Here is a 22,815-nt window from a genome sequence, read left to right as displayed (position 1 = left end):
ACAATACAGGACAGGACAGGACAAGACAGGACAGGACAGGACATGACAGCACAAGACAGGACAGGACAAGACAGGACAAGACAGGACAAGACAGGACAAGACAAGATAGGACAAGACAAGACAAGACAGCACAAGACAAGACAGGACAGGACAGGACAGGACAGCACAAGACAGGACAGTACAGGACAAGACAAGACAAGACAGCACAGGACTACACAGGACAAGACAGGACAAGACAGGACAGCACAAGACAAGTCAGGAGAAGACAGCACAAGTCAGGACAGGACAAGACAGGACAAGACAGGACAGGACAGCACAATACAGGACAGGACAGGACAAGACAGGACAGGACAGGACATGACAGCACAAGACAGGACAGGACAAGACAGGACAAGACAGGACAAGACAGGACAAGACAGGACAAGACAGGACAGGACAAGACAAGACAGGACAAGACAGGACAAGACAGGAAAAGACTAAACAGGACATCACAAGACAGGACAGCACAAGACAAGACAGCACAAGACAGGACAGGACAAGACAGGACAGCACAAGACAGGACAAGCACAGGACAGGACAGGACAGCACAAGACAGGAAATGACAAGACAGGACATGACAGGACAGCACAAGACAGGACAACACAAGACAAGACAGCACAAGACAAGACAGCACAGGACAAGACATGACAGCACAAGACAGGACAAGACAGGACAAGACAGGACAAGACAGGACAGGACAAGACAAGACAGGACAAGACATGACAAGACAGGACAGGACAAGACAAGACAGGACAAGACAGCACAAGACAAGACAGCACAATACAAGACAGCACAGGACAAGACATGACAGCACAAGACAGGACAGGACAAGACAGGAAAAGACAAGACAGGACATGACAGGACAGCACAAGACAGGACAGCACAAGACAAGACAGCACAAGACAAGACAGCACAGGACAAGACAAGACAGGATAGAACTAAACAGGACAATACAGGAAAAGACAGCACAGTACAAGACAGGACAGGACAAGACAAGACAAGACAGCACAAGACAAGACATGACAGGACAGCACAGGACAGTACAGGACAGGACAAGACAGGACAGCACAGGACAAGACAGGACAAGACAAGACAGGACAGGACAGGACAAGACAGGACAGCACAAGACAAGTCAGCAGAAGACAGCACAAGTCAGGACAGGACAAGAAAGGACAAGACAGGACAGGACAGCACAATACAGGACAGGACAGGACAAGACAGGACAGGACAGGACAGGACATGACAGCACAAGACAGGACAGGACAAGACAGGACAAGACAGGACAAGACAAGACAAGACAGGACAAGACAAGACAGGACAAGACAGGACAGGACAAGACAGGACAGCACAAGACAGGACAAGCACAGGACAGGACAGGACAAGCCAGGACAGCACAGCACAAGACAAGACATGACAGGACAGCACAGGACAGTACAGGACAGGACAAGACAGGACAGCACAGGACAAGACAGGACAAGACAAGACAAGACAGGACAGGACAGGACAAGACAGGACAGCACAAGACAAGTCAGCAGAAGACAGCACAAGTCAGGACAGGACAAGAAAGGACAAGACAGGACAGGACAGCACAATACAGGACAGGACAGGACAAGACAGGACAGGACAGGACATGACAGCACAAGACAGGACAGGACAAGACAGGACAAGACAGGACAAGACAATACAGGACAAGACAGGACAAGACAAGACAGGACAAGACAGGACAGGAAAAGACAAGACAGGACATGACAGGACAGCACAAGAAAGGACAGTACAGGACAAGACAAGACAAGACAGCACAGGACTACACAGGACAAGACAGGACAAGACAGGGCAGGACAGCACAAGACAGGACAGGACAGGACAAGACAGGACAGCACACGACAGGACAAGACAGGACAGGACAAGACAGTACAGGACAAGACAGGACAAGACAGGGCAGGACAGCACAAGACAGGACAGGACCAGACAGGACAGCACAAGACAGGACAGGACAAGACAGGACAAGACAGTAAAGGACAGGACAAGACAGGACAGGACAGGACAGCACAGGACAGGACAAGACAGGACAAGACAGGACAAGACAGGACAGCACAAGACAAGACAGCACAGGACAAGACAAGACAGGATAGAACTAAACAGGACAATACAGGAAAAGACAGCACAGTACAAGACAGGACAGGACAAGACAAGACAAGACAGCACAAGACAAGACATGACAGGACAGCACAGGACAGTACAGGACAGGACAAGACAGGACAGCACAGGACAAGACAGGACAGCACAAGACAAGTCAGCAGAAGACAGCACAAGTCAGGACAGGACAAGAAAGGACAAGACAGGACAGGACAGCACAATACAGGACAGGACAGGACAAGACAGGACAGGACAGGACAGGACATGACAGCACAAGACAGGACAGGACAAGACAGGACAAGACAGGACAAGACAATACAGGACAAGACAGGACAAGACAAGACAGGACAAGACAGGACAGGAAAAGACAAGACAGGACATGACAGGACAGCACAAGAAAGGACAGTACAGGACAAGACAAGACAAGACAGCACAGGACTACACAGGACAAGACAGGACAAGACAGGGCAGGACAGCACAAGACAGGACAGGACAGGACAAGACAGGACAGCACACGACAGGACAAGACAGGACAGGACAAGACAGTACAGGACAAGACAGGACAAGACAGGGCAGGACAGCACAAGACAGGACAGGACCAGACAGGACAGCACAAGACAGGACAGGACAAGACAGGACAAGACAGTAAAGGACAGGACAAGACAGGACAGGACAGGACAGCACAGGACAGGACAAGACAGGACAAGACAGGACAAGACAGGACAGCACAAGACAGGACAAGACAGGACAGGACAAGACAGGACAAGACATGATAAGACAGGACAAGACAGGACAGGAAAGGACAAGACAGGACAGGACAAGACCAGACAGGACAAGAGAAGACAAGACAGGACAGGTCAAGACAGCACAGGACAAGACACGACAACACAGGACAGCACAGGACAAGACACGACAGGACAGCACAAGACAGTACAGGACAGGACAAGACAGGACAGGACAGCACAGGACAGGACAAGACAGGACAAGACAAGACAGGACAAGACAGGAAAGGACAAGACAAGACAGGACATGACAGGACAAGACAGGACAACACAAGACAGCAAAGGACAAGACACGACAAGACAGGACAACACAAGACAGCACAGGACAAGACAGGACAGGACAGCACAAGACAGTACAGGACAGGACAAGACAGGAAAAGACAAGACAGGACATGACAGGACAGCACAAGACAGGACAACACAAGACAAGACAGCACAATACAAGACAGCACAGGACAAGACAAAAAAGACAGGACAGCACTAGACAGTACAATACAGGAAAAGACAGCACAGTACAAGACAGGACAGGACAAGACAAGACAGCACAAGACAAGACAGGACAGGACAAGACAGTAAAAGACAGGAAAAGACAGTACAGGACAAGACAGGACAAGACACGACAAGACAGGACAAGACAGGAAAAGACAAGACAGGACATGACAGGACAGCACAAGACAGGACAGCACAAGACAAGACAGCACAAGACAAGACAGCTTAGGACAAGACAAGACAGGACAGCACTAGACAGGACAGGACAGGACGGGACAGCACAGGACAGGACAAGACAGGACAAGACAGGAAAAGACAAGACAGCACAAGACAGGACAGCACAAGACAGGACAACACAAGACAAGACAGGACAAGACACGACAAGACAGGACAACACAAGACAGCAAAGGACAAGACACGACAAGACAGGACAACACAAGACAGCACAGGACAAGACAGGACAGGACGGCACAGGACAGGACAAGACAGGACAAGACAAGACAGGACAGGACAAGACAGGACAAGACAGGAAAGGACAAGACAAGACAGGACAAGACACGACAAGACAGGACAACACAAGACAGCAAAGGACAAGACACGACAAGACAGGACAACACAAGACAGCACAGGACAAGACAGGACAGGACAGGACAAGACAGGACAAGAAAGGACAAGACAAGAAAAGACAAGACAGGACATGACAGGACAGCACAAGACAGGACAACACAAGACAAGACAGCACAAGACAAGACAGCACAGGACAAGACAAGACAAGACAAGACAGGACAGCACTAGACAGGACAATACAGGAAAAGACAGCACAGTACAAGACAGGACAGGACAAGACAAGACAGGACAAGACACGACAAGACAGGACAGGACAGCACAGGACAGGACAAGACAGGACAAGACAAGACAGGACAAGACAGGACAACACAAGACAGCACAGGACAAGACAGGACAGGACAGGTCAAGACAGCACAGGACAAGACACGACAAGACAGGACAACAGAAGACAGCACAGGACAAGACAGGACAAGACAGGACAGCACTAGACAGGACAATACAGGAAAAGACAGCACAGTACAAGACAGGACAGGACAAGACAAGACAGTGCAGGACAGGACAAGACAGGACAGGACAGGACAAGACAGGACAAGACAAGACAGGGCAAGACAGGAAAAGACAAGACAGGACAAGACAGGACAAGACAGGACAGGACAAGACAAGACAGGACATGACAGGACAGCACAAGACAGGACAGCACAAGACAAGACAGCACAATACAAGACAGCACAGGACAAGACATGACAGCACAAGACAGGACAGGACAAGACAGGACAAGACAGGACAAGACAGGACAGGACAAGACAAGACAGGACAAGACAGGACAAGACAGGAAAAGACAAGACAGGACATGACAGGACAGCACAAGACAGGACAGCACAAGACAAGACAGCACAAGACAAGACAAGACAAGACAGGACAAGACAAGACAGGACAGGACAAGACAGGAAAAGACAGCACAAGACAGGACAGCACAAGACAGGACAAGCACAGGACAGGACAAGCCAGGACAGCACAGCACAAGATAAGACATGACAGGACAGCACAGGACAGTACAGGACAGGACAAGACAGGACAGCACAGGACAAGACAGGACAAGACAGGACAGGTCAAGACAGCACAGGACAAGACACGACAAGACAGGACACGACAAGACAGGACATCACAAGACAGGACAGGACAGCACAGGACAGGACAAGACAGGACAAGACACGACAAGACAGGACAACACAAGACAGCAAAGGACAAGACACGACAAGACAGGACAACACAAGACAGCACAGGACAAGACAGGACAGGACAGGTCAAGACAGCACAGGACAAGACACGACAAGACAGGACAACAGAAGACAGCACAGGACAAGACAGGACAGGACAAGACAAGACAAGACAAGACAGCACAAGACAAGACAAGCACAGGACAGGACAGGACAAGACAGGACAGCACAGGACAGGACAAGACAGGACAAGACAAGACAAGACAGGACAGGACAGGACAAGACAGGACAGGACAAGACAAGACAAGACAAGACAGGACAAGACAAGACAGGACAACACAAGACAGGACAGGACAGCACAGGACAGGACAAGACAGGACAAGACACGACAAGACAGGACAACACAAGACAGCAAAGGACAAGACACGACAAGACAGGACAACACAAGACAGCACAGGACAAGACAGGACAGGACAGGTCAAGACAGCACAGGACAAGACACGACAAGACAGGACAACAGAAGACAGCACAGGACAAGACAGGACAGGACAAGACAAGACAAGACAAGACAGCACAAGACAAGACAAGCACAGGACAGGACAGGACAAGACAGGACAGCACAGGACAGGACAGGACAAGACAGGACAAGACAAGACAAGACAGGACAGGACAGGACAAGACAGGACAGGACAAGACAAGACAGGACAAGACAAGACAGGACAGGACAAGACAGGACAGGACAGGACAAGACAGGACAGCACAGGACAGGACAAGACAGGACAAGACAAGACAGCACAGGACAGGACAAGACAGGACAAGACAAGACAGGACAGGACAGGACAAGACAGGACAGGACAAGACAAGACAGGACAAGACAAGACAGGACAGGACAAGACAGGACAGGACAGGACAAGACAGGACAGCACAGGACAGGACAAGACAGGACAAGACAAGACAGGACAAGACAGGACAGCAAAGACAGGACAAGACAGGACAAGACAAGACAACACAAGACAGCAAGACAGGACAAGACAGGACAAGACAGGACAAGACAGGACAAGACAGGAAAAGACAAGACAGGACATGACAGGACAGCACAAGACATTGCAGGACAGGACAAGACAGGACAGGACAGGACAAGACAGGACAAGACAGGACAAGACAGGACAAGACAGGACAAGACAGGACAAGACAGGAAAAGACAAGACAAGACAGGACAGGACAGCACAAGACAGGACAGGACAGCACAAGACAGGACAAGACAGGACAAGACAGGACAAGACACAGGACAGGACAAGACAGGAAAGACAAGACAACAAGACAGGACAGGACAGCACAAGACAGTACAGGACAGGACAAGACAGGACAGCACAGGACAGGACAAGACAGGACAGCACAGGACAGGACAAGACAGGACAAGACAAGACAGGACAAGACAGGACAGGACAGCACAAGACAGTACAGGACAGGACAAGACAGGACAGCACAGGACAGGACAAGACAGGACAAGACAAGACAGCACAATACAGGACAGGACAGGACAAGACAGGACAGCACAAGACAGGACAGCACAAGACAAGACAGCACAAGACAAGACAGCACAGGACAAGACAGTAAAAGACAGGACAAGACAGGACAAGACAGGAAAAGACAAGACAAGACAGGACAGCACAGCACAAGACAGGACAGGACAATACAAGACAGCACAATACAAGACAAGACAGGACAAGACACGACAGCAAAGGACAAGACACGACAAGAGAGGACAACACAAGACAGCACAGGACAAGACAGGACAGGACAGCACAAGACAGTACAGGACAAGACAAGACAGGACAGGACAGGAAAAGACAAGACAGGACATGACATGACAGCACAAGACAGTGCAGGACAGGACAAGACAGGACAGGACAGCACAGGACAGGACAAGACAGGACAAGACAGGACAAGACAGGACAAGACAGGACAAGACAGAAAAAGACAAGACAGGACATGACAGGACAGCACAAGACAGGACAGCACAAGACAAGACAGCACAAGACAAGACAGCACAGGACAAGACAGTAAAAGACAGGACAAGACAGGACAAGACAGGAAAAGACAAGACAAGACAGGACAGCACAGCACAAGACAGGACAGGACAATACAAGACAGCACAATACAAGACAAGACAGGACAAGACACGACAGCAAAGGACAAGACACGACAAGAGAGGACAACACAAGACAGCACAGGACAAGACAGGACAGGACAGCACAAGACAGTACAGGACAAGACAAGACAGGACAGGACAGGACAAGACAGGACAAGACAGGACAAGACAGGACAAGACACGACAAGACAGGACAAGACAGGACAAGACAGGAAAAGACAAGACAGGACATGACATGACAGCACAAGACAGTGCAGGACAGGACAAGACAGGACAGGACAGCACAGGACAGGACAAGACAGGACAAGACAGGACAAGACAGGACAAGACAGAAAAAGACAAGACAGGACATGACAGGACAGCACAAGACAGGACAGCACAAGACAAGACAGCACAAGACAAGACAGCACAGGACAAGACAGTAAAAGACAGGACAAGACAGGACAAGACAGGAAAAGACAAGACAAGACAGGACAGCACAGCACAAGACAGGACAGGACAATACAAGACAGCACAATACAAGACAAGACAGGACAAGACACGACAGCAAAGGACAAGACACGACAAGAGAGGACAACACAAGACAGCACAGGACAAGACAGGACAGGACAGCACAAGACAGTACAGGACAAGACAAGACAGGACAGGACAGGACAAGACAGGACAAGACAGGACAAGACAGGACAAGACACGACAAGACAGGACAAGACAGGACAAGACAGGAAAAGACAAGACAGGACATGACATGACAGCACAAGACAGTGCAGGACAGGACAAGACAGGACAGGACAGCACAGGACAGGACAAGACAGGACAAGACAGGACAAGACAGGACAAGACAGGACAAGACAGAAAAAGACAAGACAGGACATGACAGGACAGCACAAGACAGGACAGCACAAGACAAGACAGCACAAGACAAGACAGCACAGGACAAGACAGTAAAAGACAGGACAAGACAGGACAAGACAGGAAAAGACAAGACAAGACAGGACAGCACAGCACAAGACAGGACAGGACAATACAAGACAGCACAATACAAGACAAGACAGGACAAGACACGACAGCAAAGGACAAGACACGACAAGAGAGGACAACACAAGACAGCACAGGACAAGACAGGACAGGACAGTACAGGACAAGACAAGACAGGACAGGACAGGACAAGACAGGACAAGACAGGACAGGACAAGACAAGACAGGACAAGACAGGACAGGACAAGACAGGACAGCACAGGACAGGACAAGACAGGACAAGACAAGACAGGACAAGACACGACAGCAAAGGACAAGACACGACAAGACAGGACAACACAAGACAGCACAGGACAAGACAGGACAGGACAGCACAAGACAGTACAGGACAAGACAAGACAGGACAGGACAGGACAAGACAGGACAAGACAGGACAAGACAGGACAAGACACGACAAGACAGGACAAGACAGGACAAGACAGGAAAAGACAAGACAGGACATGACATGACAGCACAAGACAGTGCAGGACAGGACAAGACAGGACAGGACAGCACAGGACAGGACAAGACAGGACAAGACAGGACAAGACAGGACAAGACGACAAGACAGGACATGACAGGACAGGACATGACAGGACAGCACAAGACAGGACAGCACAAGACAAGACAGCACAAGACAAGACAGCACAAGACAAGACAGCACAAGACAGGACAAGACAGGACAAGACAGGAAAAGACAAGACAAGACAGGACAGCACAGCACAAGACAGGACAGGACAATACAAGACAGCACAATACAAGACAAGACAGGACAAGACACGACAGCAAAGGACAAGACACGACAAGAGAGGACAACACAAGACAGCACAGGACAAGACAGGACAGGACAGCACAAGACAGTACAGGACAAGACAAGACAGGACAGGACAGGACAAGACAGGACAAGACAGGACAGGACAGGACAAGACAAGACAAGACAGGACAAGACAGGACAGGACAAGACAGGACAGCACAGGACAGGACAAGACAGGACAGGACAAGACAGGACAGCACAGGACAGGACAAGACAGGACAAGACAAGACAGGACAAGACACGACAGCAAAGGACAAGACACGACAAGACAGGACAACACAAGACAGCACAGGACAAGACAGGACAGGACAGCACAAGACAGGACAGGACAAGACAGGACGGGACAGCACAGGACAGGACAAGACAGGACAAGACAGGAAAAGACAAGACAGCACAAGACAGGACAGCACAAGACAGGACAACACAAGACAAGACAGCACAAGACAGGACAACACAAGACAGCACAGGACAAGACAGGACAGGACAGCACAAGACAGGACAGGACAAGACAGGACGGGACAGCACAGGACAGGACAAGACAGGACAAGACAGGAAAAGACAAGACAGCACAAGACAGGACAGCACAAGACAGGACAACACAAGACAAGACAGCACAAGACAAGACAGCACAGGACAAGACAAGACAACACAAGATAAGACAGGACAAGACAAGAAAGCACAAGACAAGACAGGACAGGACAACAAGACAGGACAAGACAAGACAGGACAAGACAGGACAAGACAAGACAGGACAGGACAAGACAGGACAGGACAGGACAAGACAGGACAGCACAGGATAGGACAAGACAGGACAAGACAAGACAGGACAAGACAGGACAGCAAAGGACAAGACACGACAAGACAGGACAACACAAGACAGCACAAGACAGGACAGCACAAGACAGGACAACACAAGACAAGACAGCACAAGACAAGACAAGACAGGACAAGACAAGACAGCACAAGACAAGATAGGACAAGACAAGACAAGACAGCACAAGACAAGACAGGACAGGACAGGACAGGACAGCACAAGACAGGACAGGACAGGACAGGACAGGACAAGACAAGACAAGACAGGACAACACAGGACAAGACAAGACAGGACAAGACAAGACAGGACAAGACACGACAGCAAAGGACAAGACACGACAAGACAGGACAACACAAGACAACACAAGATAAGACAGGACAAGACAAGAAAAGACAGCACAAGACAGGACAAGCACAGGACAGGACAGGACAAGCCAGGACAGCACAGCACAAGACAAGACAGGACAACACAGGACAGTACAGGACAGGACAGGACAAGACAGGACAGCACAGGACAGGACAAGACAGGACAAGACAAGACAGGACAGGACAAGACACGACAAGACAGGACAACACAAGACAGCAAAGGACAAGACACGACAAGACAGGACAACACAAGACAAGACAGCACAAGACAAGACAGCACAGGACAAGACAAGACAGGACAGGACAGGACAAGACAGGACAGGACAAGACAGGACAGCACAAGACAGGACAAGACAGGACAGCACAAGACAGTACAGGACAAGACAGGACAAGACAGGACAAGACAGGACAAGACAGGACAAGACAGGACAAGACAGGACAAGACAAGACAAGACAGGACAGCACAAGACAGTGCAGGACAGGACAAGACAGGACAGGACAGCACAGGACAGGACAAGACAGGACAAGACAGGACAGCACAAGACAGGACAAGACAGGACAGGACAAGACAGGACAAGACATGACAGCACAAGACAGTACAGGACAAGACAGGACAAGACAGGACAAGACAGGACAAGACAGGACAAGACAGGACAAGACAGGACAAGACAGGACAAGACAGTACAGGACAAGACAGGACAAGACAGGAAAGGACAAGACAAGACAGCACAGGGATAGAGGGACGTATATTATCTTTAGGTCAAAGCAAGGGTCTTGTCATCATTATAATCTGACGGAAAGCAGATATGGGCGTTATTGGGCTGAACAAGCAGGATGCACGGATTGGGATGTAACTTCATTTGCATATGGGAGGGACTTATGTGTATAACTCAGAGCAAGTGCTCTGAAAAAGTGTGTGTGTTCCGCGGACCACTCCGACTTGCGATACTGTTGTATTAAAAGTCTATTTGATTTTCACAAAGTTCTTGATTGAGTCATATTTGAACCCATTTTCCACCACACTAGTCACACATATGAAGTTTAGGAAAGATGTGACTTTTTTAACCCTTCAAAACAGACAGTGTGACCCAATTAAGGGCACTTCCGGTTGGCACAGGAAGCTATAGGTAAACACATGTGTTGACTGAGGTAGCCTCTTACAGAATCCTGAGTTTTAAGTCTTTAAGTTAAGAATTGACTGATCTACACAGGGTTGAATGTAGTCATTTTCACCTTTTGATGTACATAACCTTCAAACACCTTTTGGGTCAATTTAACCACTTCCGGTTGGTCCAGGAAGCATAGAAACGACACAGGTAGACCTCATAGTGTCCTGATGGACTGTCATCAAAGACAGGTTCATAAGGCATTCATAAACCACATAGGCCTCAGGTTGAATTTAGAGGAGCAGGCAATGTATTCCTATGGGGAGAGATGTCATTGTATTCTGTGAGATCAAAAAACCCTGTTTTACTGTTAAGGGTTAATGCTACACGGTCAAGGTTAGGCTTGCACAGATCGGGAGGACCTTAGGAACGTACCTGAGGTCAAATTGTGCTTCTCACCCTAACGGTTCTCTCACTGTCACCCAAAAGCAAATGACGTTGTGGGGCAGGCTTCATTTTGGGCCTACTTTTCTAATGGTCGCTGTAGCTTAGACCGAGCGAGCTACGTTCAAGCGGGGCATCTCGTTGAACTCGGCACGGCCTAGAGAATATGGAAATACCATTGTAGGCTTTGTGTGTCTTTAAGCACCGCACTTTGTCACTTCATCCTTGCTGTGTGTGTGTGTTTCTGTGTGTGTGTGCGTGCGTGCGTGAGAGAGAGCTTTTCTTTGACATCTGTTGGGAGAAATGACTGACTTACAGTTTATGGGGGTTGCCTAATCACACATATGAAGTTTTGAAAAGATCTGGCCTTTTTAACCCTTGGAAACTACCACTGTGACACCATTTAAGGCACTTCCGGTTGGCACAGGAAGCTATGAATAAACTCATATCCTGATTGGGGTATGCCTTTACAGAATCCTGAGTTTTAAGTCTTTACGTTAAGAACTGAGTTATTTACGGAGGGTTTAGTGTGTGTTATTTCAGAAAATCATTGAAAATCACAGAAATCTCGCAGAGCTCTGCAGCACACTTTAAAAAGATTCATATGAACACCCTGCAAGTGGATCTGTAACCGTTGAAAAAAACAACACTTATCTTTGAACATCACCAATCTGTCATTGTATGATTTCTCTTAAATGACGATAGATAAATGTCTCGTTCTTTTTTTATTGACACCGGAGGCTCCTTGACTTTGACGTGAAGTGGAAAAATAATTTCTCTATTTTCATTTTGGACCTTTAATCCCAGAGAAATGGCCATAACTCAAAAACCGTTGAGGCCTAGACGCCATCTTGTTCGGGGCCAACTGCCCATTATGCCAAAGCTACGCTCACCAAGTTTCGGCTTCGAAATATTTTCAGTTTTCGAGACAAGGCCCCGTCGTGATTCGAAATGACCAAAATTTGATTGGTTTATAAAACGGACACTGAATGTCCGACAAAGTTCATTTGATGAATTCCCGGTAGGTCCGGCCCTGCCGCTCGGCCCGACGCCGTCCGCGAATTTTACAAACGTTTTCGGACGTCTAGTATGGGACCGTACATTTGTAATATGGACTTTCTCACTAACCATACAGCAAATGTCAAAATGTTCCCTTAAGGTATGTTAAGCTCATAGTCAAGTCAAAACAACACACAGCCATTTTCCCAGCCAACAATAGCAGTCACAAAAACGCAGAAATATAGATAAAATTATTCCCTAACCTTGATGATTTTCATCAGATGACACTCATAGGACATCATGCTACACAATACATGTATGTTTTGTTCAATAATGTGCATATTTATATCCAAAAATCTCAGTTTACATTGGCACGTTACATGCAGTAATGTTTGATTCCAAAACATCTGGTGAATTTCCCAGAAATACTCATAATAAACATTGATAAAAGATGCAAGTGTTATTCACAGAATTAAAGATGGACTTATCCTCGAAGCAACCACTGTGCCAGATTGCAGATTACGGAAAAAGCATAATCTGAGAACGGCACTCAGTACCTGCTTATAAACAACTAGACAATTCCGCCCTCTTGGAGGAGTCAACATTAGTTATAAAAAACACTATAAATATTAACTTAGCTTTGATGATCTTCATCAGAAGGCAGTCCCAGGAATCCCAGTTCAACCATAAATTACTGATTTCTTCCATAAAGTTCCATAAAGCCCATCATTTACCCACAAGTGTTAGCATGTTCAGCCCAGTAATCAATCTTCATGGAGGATCGACCATTTCCACCATGACAAAAACTCAAAAAGTTCCGTTACAGGTCGTAGAAACAAGTGAAAACATGTCTGCAATCAATCTTTAGGATGTTTTTAACATATATCTTCAATAAGGGTCCAACTGAGAATTTCATTGTCTGAATAAAAGCTTTGGAACGGGAGCTAACTCTCTCGGCAGCGCGCTTCATGAGACCGAGGCGCACTGCTAGACCACTCACTAAAAGAGGTCTCATGAGTCACTCCTTTGTAGTATAATCTTACAACTAGGATCGGTGACATCTACTGGAAGCACTGGGAAGTGCATGCATTTCCATAACTATCAGGGATTTGAAAAGGCAGTGTTTTGAAATTCGACTTCTCACTTCCTGTTTGGATTTCTTCTCAGATACTTGCTTGCCATATGAGTTATGTTATTCTCACAGACATCATTCAAACAGTTTTAGACACTTCAGAGTGTTTTCTATCCGATATTAATAATAGCATCTGGGACAGAGTAGGAGGCAGTTTAGTTTGGGCAGGCAATTCATCAAAAAGTGACAATGCTGCCCCCTACCCCAACAGGTTAAGGTGTTTTTTCAATATTGTCTGTACTAGACAATTTAAAACTTTTTTTTGTAAGAGCACAGCATACGGGATTGATTTGAAAAGATGTTGCTAAATTCATTTGATTAATATTATGGTGTTTCTATTTCAAGAGACACAAAACATGAAACCCTAAAGCTTTCCGTTAGGAAAATATGGTGCTGTACAACATGACCGTTTGTGAGTAGGCTACTAGGAGCAAAAATAATCCTAACATTTCCACACCCTAATTCAAGTCTAACCAATACCCAAAAGAAGATTCAGTGAAAATAAAAATCTCATTGATTTATCAAGACCAGTCCCCATGCTTGTCTCAGAGCAGTATTAAACAGTGCTGAAATAGTTGACCACACGCAGGTAGGCTTTTGCTTCAAATCCTATTATAACAATCGGATGACTTTGGGTGTTCCAGTAAGCAACAATTTGTTGCCTTCGTTTGCCTACTTTTTTGTGAAAAATCCATCCGTAACGCTGCCAAGCCTACAAGCAAGAAACTGATGATACAACAATGCAACAAATGCATTGATCATCTCAGCAACGCTTTACCCATGGTCGTGGAGCTGGGGGGGAGTGTAAAATGTGTAAGTGTAGCTGAGATGTACAGTAGTTGAAATAAACATCTGCATTTTGAAAGTAATTTTTATCAATATTTATTATGAATTTAGAAAGATGTTGATTAACATATACTGTGTAACAATTTAGAGTACTTAAGCATCGAATACATTGCAAGTAGGGGGGATTTTCACACCTACAATAGCCGGGCTACTAAACTGATCGTAGGATAACAGATAACAGACGTTATTCTGTGTGTGTTTTGATTTTCTCTCTCTCTCTCTCTCTCTCTCTCTCTCTCTCTCTCTCTCTCAATTCAATTTGCTTTATTGGCATGACGTAACAATGTACATATTGCCAAAGCTTACTTTGGAAATGTACAATATTAAGATAATAAGAATCAAAATTGCCGATGGGACAACAGTAACAACATAACCATACATAACCATACATTGAACAATAACAATACACATACAGTAGAGGACATGTGCAGGTTGATTGGTCTGTCAGACACTGTCCCTCAATTTATGGCAGGCAGCAATGTAGTGCGCTGCCAACCCCATAGACCTCTGCGGTCCTCCCCAACAGGACGGGTAGCCTATTCTCACCAGAAAGGTCTTGGAAACATTGAATAAGGGTTTCAAATTTGGGGAAATTATCCTCTCTAATTGTTGTATATTTTTGTTGTATATTTTCTACATTTTGTCAGGAAATTCAGGAAATTCAGCTCCGTCTCAGGTTCTGCTGTTGTGCAGTGGTATTCCTGAGTCTACCCTTCTCAATGGCAAAGTCGTGCTCACTGAGCCTATGCTTTGTCAAGGTTTTGATCAGTAACTATGGTCAAAAAGTTAGCCAAATTAGTTAGTTAGTCTATCTCTCCACCTCTCGACCTCAATACCTCTCACCCTCTTGATCTCTCTCTCTCTGGACTTCTACCTCTACCTCTCTCTCTCGTTCGACCTCTCTCTCTCTCGACCACTCTCTCAACCTCTCTCTTTTCACCTCTCTCTCTCTCTTCCTCTCTCACTCTACCTCTCTACCTCTCTCTCTCTACCTATCATACGTATTTCTCTGGACTTGTAGAATTTTCTGACAGAATTCTGCATGTAGGGCTTTAATATGTGGGACAAACATCCAATTGAAGTCCAATTTATCGAGTGGCCCCTAAACCTCACTTCCGTAAAGAGCTATTGGCAGGATTACACTGTCAAATATTTTGGTCCAAATTCTGATTGGGTTGTTGAAATTGAATAATTTCATTTTTTTGCATACAATGCTCTGCAGGGTTTTTCTTTCAGTGCATTCACTGCCATACATAAGGGAACATTTTGACATTCGCCATATGGTTAGTGAGAAAGTTCACATTGCAAATGTACGGTCCCTTACTAGATGTCGTCCAACGTTTCTAAAATTCGCGGACGGCGGTGGGCCGTGCAGCAAGGCCGGATCTTCTGGGAAGTCATCAAACGAAGTCTCTCGGACATACGTATTCCGTTTTATAAAATTGTAAAATTTTGGTAATTTTTACGCTGTCCCGGTAAATCCCACAAGAGGGCGAATGGAATCATATTGCAAATGTACAAAACCTCACCGAACATGACGTGGCCTTTTCTCCTAAAAGGAAAAGACTTCGAAGGCGATACTCGGTGAGCATAGGTTTGGAATAATGGGCAGTTGTCCCCGAACAAGATGGCATCGAGGCCTCAACGTTTTTTGAGTAATGGACATTTTTCCAGGATTAAAGGTCAAAACAAAAATAGAGCAAATATTTTACCGCTTCACTTCATGAACCTACGGTGTCAGGAAAATAAGAACCAGCCATTTATCTTTCGTAATTTTAGAGAAATCGTACAATGTACAATTGGTGATGTTCAATTTTTTTTAAAGTCACAGATCCAGTTGCAACGTGTTCATACTGTGACGGCCCTGAATTTTTCTGAACCGTCTCAGTGCTTCTCCTTCCAATAGGGTGCTTTCCCTTTAAATCCCAATTAAATAGCCAGCATCAGCTGCGCAAAAGTGGGGTTTTGTGATGGAGACATGAATGAGGATGTGTTGAACCCTCAGTTCCGAAGCTTCTCTATTCCGTTTGTTTTGTTGCCGTTAAACGTGTGTTTTGTAGCCTAAGTTTACTCAGGATTGGATCCACTCTTTGTCCATGGACTACACCTCTCAGTTCTTCGTGGCATTTCTCTGCTGGAGATCTAGATCTTTTGGCGGATTGGATTGTCTGACTGACTACCAACTTTTTGTATACAGTATTTCATTTGTTTTGATGTGATGTATACGGTGATGATTTATGTCGTTAGCTGTAGTTGAGGACTTAGTAAGAGTTGATACGCTTTAAAGTTCTGTGGTAAAATCATTCTTATAATTGATTGTATGATTAATACTGGGTTTACGCTACACAGAATGAACAGACAAACATTGCTCCCTGAACTCCTTTACCGGGCTGGACTCTTTTTAGGTCCGAGGTACAAGACATTTCTAGAAGAACCAGAACTCATTGTGATATTATTATATGTTTGTGTGTAATCATTGGTGTTGCTAATACAACCCACGCAAAATAATATAGTTGTTTTTGAAGTTCTGTTTTTGAATGTTTTTAGGGTTTATGAAAAGTTTATTTCCATCCTGACTTTTACATAAGTCCTTTGTATTGGTGTAGACTTGACGGACCAGATGGGACTCATTCCCTCCCAAACCAAAAAGAGAAACCAATGTTTTCTCTGGTAGGCACAACCTACCTGGCACCCCTATAAATAATATAGTCAAGTCAAAACCGTTACAATACGAATCTTTTTGAAGAGTGTTTCGGAGCTCTGCGAGATTTCTGTGATTTTCTTAACACACACTCATTAAACCCTCCGTAAATAAGTCAGTTCTTAACATAAAGACTTAAAACTCAATATTCTATAAGTGCCTACCCCAAGGAGGATATGTGTTCACTTTCAGCTTTCTGTGTCAACCGGAAGTGCCTTAAAATTGTGTCATAGTTGCTGTTTCGAAGGGTTAAAAAGGTCAGATCTTTTCAAAACTTCATATCTGTGATTAGGCAACCTTCCTGAACTGTAAGTCAGTCATTTCTCCCAACAGATGTCAAAGAAAAGCTCTCTCACACACACAAGGATGGAGTGACAAAGTGCGGTGCTTAAAGACACTCAGAGCCTGCAATGGCATTACCATAATCTCTAGGCTGTGCCGAGTTCAACGAGATGCCCCGCTAGACCGTAGCTTGCTTGGTCTGAGCTCATAATGAAGCCTGGCCCTAAATTGCAGGTGCTTTTGGGTGACAGCGGGAGAACAATTAGGGTTAGAAGCACAATTCAAACTCAGGAACATTCCTGAGGTCCTCCCGGACTGTGCAAGCCTAACCTTGACCATGTGGCATTAACAGGTAAAATAAGGTATTTACATCAAACAGTTTTCAATGACTTCTCTCCCCATAGGAATACATTGCCTGCACCCTTAAATTCAATCTGAAACCGATGTGGGTTATGAATGGTCGTATGAACCTGTCTTTGATGACAATCCATCAGGCCACTATGAGGTCTACCTGTGACGATTCTAAGCTTCCTGAAGCAACCGGAAGTGGTTAACTTATGCCAATTAGACAGTCACAGAGGATTTTCTTATGAAACCCTGCTCAGGGCTTAACACATTCCATTCCGCTTCAGGCTACTTGGAAAAAGCTTGATCAAACCTGTTGTGACTGTTCAAACCTGTTCTATCCGTCATGCCCGTTGTTGCTTATCTGTTTTTCACTAGATATATCAAAGAGCTCGATGTGATCCCAACTCTGCCACCAATGCAACGAAGAAAGTGAAAGCTGCAACTGAGACTCTAAACAGGGCTCATATGTGGCAAAGTGAACTGTAACGGCCGTTTCCAGGAACGCCTAGTAGACCTCTGGGCAGAGGCAGTAGGTCTACAGTGCCGACATATGCCACGTTACAATAGCCTACATGTGTAACATGGTTGACAAGACCATAATAATCATCATGAAATGGCCTTGGAAGTACCATAAGTGTAAGCCAACATAATTCATTATTTTACATTAACCTGTTTTTAACTGCATTGTTAATTGATAATAGTCCAGACTCGTTATAGTTGCAAATACCATGCACTTGCACCAGGGGAATGTAAACAAAATAGATAATGTTTTGCAGGTCTTCTGTTTCCCCACATTTATGTGATGAGTTAATTTCCCATCATGAAAATGTATCCCCACTCCCCAATCAAATACCTTCATGATACCATTAAAAAAAGACAAATACAGCTTTTCACTTAAATCTGGCAACCTTCATAAAATCTAACATAGCACCAGTATCCCAAAGTATTAAGCAAAAAAAGAGCAAATAATAAATGTAAGGCTACTATTATACTAAAAGTATTTCGGTGACCTGGTTGATTAACAATATTGGGTTGGTAACACATTTTTTTAAATATATAATATAATATATGTGGGACACAAAAAAAGTGTAGAACTACATTGCCCAAAATACATTGCTCCAATAACGTTTGAAAGATTGTTCTGACGTTTGCCCTGCAAAAATGGTATTTGTCCTACAAATTAAGTTGCACAACAACGTTTATTTTCCCACTAATGAAGCAACACAAAAATGCACAAAACACACGATATCTGCTGAAATACTTTTTGTACATACTAGCACAAACGAGGGTGTGTCACGCCCTGACCTTAGTTATCTCTGTTTTCATTATTATTTTTGGTTAGGTCGGGGTGTGACGAGGGTGGGTATGCTTGTTTTTTCTTGTCTTGTTTATTTTTTATATTTTTTATATCAAGAGGTTTTTGTAAGTCTAGGTATATGTATGTCTATAGTGGCCTGAATTGGTTCCCAATCAGAGGCAGCTATTTATCATTGTCTCTGATTGGGGACCATATTTCGGTAGACATTTCCCTTGGGTACATATGTCAAATCAAAATCAAAGCAAATCAAATCAAATCAAATTTTATTTATATAGCCCTTCGTACATCAGCTGATATCTCAAAGTGCTGTACAGAAACCCAGCCTAAAACCCCAAACAGCAAGCAATGCAGGTGTAGAAGCACAGTGGCTAGGAAAAACTCCCTAGAAAGGCCAAAACCTAGGAAGAAACCTAGAGAGGAACCAGGCTATGTGGGGTGGCCAGTCCTCTTCTGGCTGTGCCGGGTGGAGATTATAACAGAACATGGCCAAGATGTTCAAATGTTCATAAATGACCAGCATGGTCGAATAATAATAAGGGAGAACAGTTGAAACTGGAGCAGCAGCACAGTCAGGTGGACTGGGGACGGCAAGGAGTCATCATGTCAGGTAGTCCTGGGGCACGGTCCTAGGGCTCAGGTCCTCCGAGAGAGAGAAAGAAAGAGAGAATTAGAGAGAGCATATGTGGGGTGGCCAGTCCTCTTCTGGCTGTGCCGGGTGGAGATTATAACAGAACATGGCCAAGATGTTCAAATGTTCATAAATGACCAGCATGGTCGAATAATAGTAAGGCAGAACAGTTGAAACTGGCGCAGCAGCATGGCCAGGTGGACTGGGGACAGCAAGGAGTCATCATGTCAGGTAGTCCTGGGGCATGGTCCTAGGGCTCAGGTCCTCCGAGAGAGAGAAAGAAAGAAGGAGAGAATTAGAGAACGCACACTTAGATTCACACAGGACACCGAATAGGACAGGGGAAGTACTCCAGATATAACAAACTGACCCTAGCCCCCCGACACAAACTACTGCAGCATAAATACTGGAGGCTGAGACAGGAGGGGTTAGGAGACACTGTGGCCCCATCCGAGGACACCCCCGGACAGGGCCAAACAGGAAGGATATAACCCCACCCACTTTGCCAAAGCACAGCCCCCACACCACTAGAGGGATATCTTCAACCACCAACTTACCATCCTGAGACAAGGCTGAGTATAGCCCACAAAGTTCCCCGCCATGGCACAACCCAAGGGGGGGGGGCGCCAACCCAGACAGGATGACCACAACAGTGAATCAACCCACTCAGGTGATGGTGTATATGTCTATGTGTAGTTGCCTGTCACCACTCATCTTGTTTTGCGGCATGTTTGTTTTGTTAGTTTGTTCAGTGTTCTTTCTTCATTAAAAGAAGGATGTATGCCTGTGCCTTGGTCTCCTCCTTACAATTTATTTTTTATTTTAATAGGCAAGTCAGTTTAAGAACAAATTCTTATTTTCAATAACAGCCTAGGAACAGTGGGTTAACTGCCTGTTCAGGGACAGAATGTACCAGAATATGTACCTTGTCAGCTCGGGGATTTGAACTTGCAACCTTTCGGTTACTAGTCCAACGCTCTAACCACTAAGCTACCCTGCAATGAATGTGACAGGGTGAGATTATGTTGATGGGTTACTGACCACAATCTTTTGAATAGAAAACAATGTGCTGCATGAAGAGGTGCTGAAAGTGCTGCAGATAAATGTAAACAAATTTGCCAATTTTTTTAATTACTCTTGCCCCCATAAAAATGTATTAAATCATTGAAAATAATCCACCAGCATAATTTAGCCACAAATGATCAATAGCTAATTAAAACAATTGCTGTACATTGTGTTTTGTCACTTTATGAGCGCATAGGCCTGGTCTGCAGTTGGGAATCCTGTAATTGGGCCGCCAGGCCAGGGCGGGGAAATATAACACAGCCGATTGTTGAGATGTGATTGTCAATTAATAGCAGGCAGCAAATAGAATGTATTTTGCAATATGTCAAAATACAATTGCTGGAAAATATGTTTGAATAGGTGAGTGCCACTGGAAAGTTGGTGGACTATAATTTCCACCTTATATTGTCAGCCTAAAATCTGTTTATCCACTCATTTCATTGGCCTATGATATTGGTTGCATGAAATACATGGGTCATTCGTTTTATTGATCTCAGTATGTACAGTGCCTTGCGAAAGTATTCGGCCCCCTTGAACTATGCGACCTTTTGCCAAATTTCGGGCTTCAAATAAAGATATAAAACTGTATTTTTTTGTGAAGAATCAACAACAAGTGGGACACAATCATGAAGTGGAATGACATTTATTGGATATTTAAAACTTTTTTAACAAATCAAAAACTGAAAAATTGGGCGTTCAAAATTATTCAGTCCCTTTACTTTCAGTGCAGCAAACTCTCTCCAGAAGTTCAGTGAGGATCTCTGAATGATCCAATGTTGACCTAAATGACTAATGATGATAAATACAATCCACCTGTGTGTAATCAAGTCTCCGTATAAATGCACCTGCACTGTGATAGTCTCAGAGGTCCGTTAAAAGCGCAGAGAGCATCATGAAGAACAAGGAACACACCAGGCAGGTCCGAGATACTGTTGTGAAGAAGTTTAAAGCCGGATTTGGATACAACAAGATTTCCCAAGCTTTAAACATCCCAAGGAGCACTGTGCAAGCGATAATATTGAAATGGAAGGAGTATCAGACCACTGCAAATTTACCAAGACCTGGCCGTCCCTCTAAACTTTCAGCTCATACAAGGAGAATACTGATCAGAGATGCAGCCAAGAGGCCCATGATCACTCTGGGTGAACTGCAGAGATCTTACAGCTGAGGTGGGACACTCTGTCCAAAGGACAACAATCAGTCGTATATTGCACAAATCTGGCCTTTATGGAAGAGTGGCAAGAAGAAAGCCATTTCTTAAAGATATCCATAAAAAGTGTCATTTAAAGTTTGCCACAAGCCACCTGGGAGACACACCAAACATGTGGAAGAAGGTGCTCTGGTCAGATGAAACCAAAATTGAACTTTTTGGCAACCATGCAAAACGTTATGTTTGGCGTAAAAGCTACATAGCTCATCACCCTGAACACACCATCCCCTGCTTTTCTTCAGCAGGGACAGGGAAGATGGTTAAAATTGATGGGAAGATGGATGGAGCCAAATACAGGACCATTCTGGAAGAAAACCTGATGGAGTCTGCAAAAGACCTGAGACTGG

This window comes from Oncorhynchus gorbuscha, unplaced genomic scaffold, assembly GCF_021184085.1.
Source record: "Oncorhynchus gorbuscha isolate QuinsamMale2020 ecotype Even-year unplaced genomic scaffold, OgorEven_v1.0 Un_scaffold_1382, whole genome shotgun sequence".
NCBI classification, from domain to species: Eukaryota; Metazoa; Chordata; class Actinopteri; order Salmoniformes; family Salmonidae; genus Oncorhynchus; species Oncorhynchus gorbuscha.
The sequence above is the reverse complement of the archived record's forward strand: the minus strand, read 5'-3'. Positions refer to the sequence as shown.